Raw genomic sequence first — 877 nt, 5'->3', positions numbered from 1 at the left:
TACCCATTTAAGTGCAGGTGAAGGAATGCAGGAAGGTTGTGATTTAGCAGTTGTCTTGTGTTTAACAGCATTCCTCTGTCGAAACTCCTGCATACCTACACAACTACAAACACACCAAAACAACACGACCCCAAGCTGCTTAGTAAAGCTCTAGAATCCTCTGCCCTCTTGTTTAGCGTTTTTTCAATGTCTGGTTGACAAATATTTGGGCAGGCCTGCTAAAGAGCGGCGGGCAATCAGTCTCTGGGACGGGGGTCTAGTGAAACAACGCTCTATTTGTCCCTCCGCCCCCTCCGGAGTGTTTCCGTGGTGTTCGGGCAAGTTTAGGATTCCATTCACATGGCGCCTGTTTGGAAGGTCAAGCCAAGAAATGCTGGACACGTTGGCATTTTTATTTTCAGTGAGAGAAAAGAGAGTGCAAAGAGAGGGTAAGTAAAGGTGAGCTGTGAGTGTGCTTTACCATGGTAAACAACGTTTAAAGAGTGCTGCAGGCCTGTAAAACGCTCGCTAACAATCGTGATGGAAGAAATACATTTACATACACTGAAAAATAATTATTTTCATTCAGAAATTGCTAGTGAATATCACAAACAAGTACAAAGAAGCTAATGTGTGAATTTGGGCTGGGTTTATATATTGTGATTAGATCATTTTAACTTCATTCGCAGGAGGTCAGAAATGCAAGCATGGAAATGAATCACGCAAATTATAATTTTGCAGTAGCGTTTTCATATATTTGTACTGTTATGGTTTATTTTATATAGTGCTGTCAAACGATTAATCGCGATTAATCACATCCAAAATAAAAGTTTTTGTTCACATAGTTTATGTGTGTGTATACTGTGTATATTTATTATGTATACATAAATACACAACA

General features: G+C 39.6%; 1 long non-coding RNA gene across 1 annotated transcript in view; it reads left to right on the top strand.

Annotated features, from left to right (window-relative positions):
* Nucleotides 1–232: 232 nt before the first annotated feature.
* Nucleotides 233–877, top strand: part of LOC107691892 (uncharacterized) — a 1,681-nt gene continuing 1,036 nt past the window's right edge. The window contains exon 1 of the long non-coding RNA XR_001634589.1: nucleotides 233–428. This is a non-coding gene — a long non-coding RNA (uncharacterized LOC107691892). The remainder of the gene's footprint in view (nucleotides 429–877) is intronic.

The sequence above is a fragment of the Sinocyclocheilus anshuiensis genome, unplaced genomic scaffold (genome assembly GCF_001515605.1).
Source record: "Sinocyclocheilus anshuiensis isolate Anshui unplaced genomic scaffold, SAMN03320099.WGS_v1.1 scaffold510, whole genome shotgun sequence".
NCBI classification, from domain to species: Eukaryota; Metazoa; Chordata; class Actinopteri; order Cypriniformes; family Cyprinidae; genus Sinocyclocheilus; species Sinocyclocheilus anshuiensis.
The sequence above is the reverse complement of the archived record's forward strand: the minus strand, read 5'-3'. Positions and strand labels throughout refer to the sequence as shown.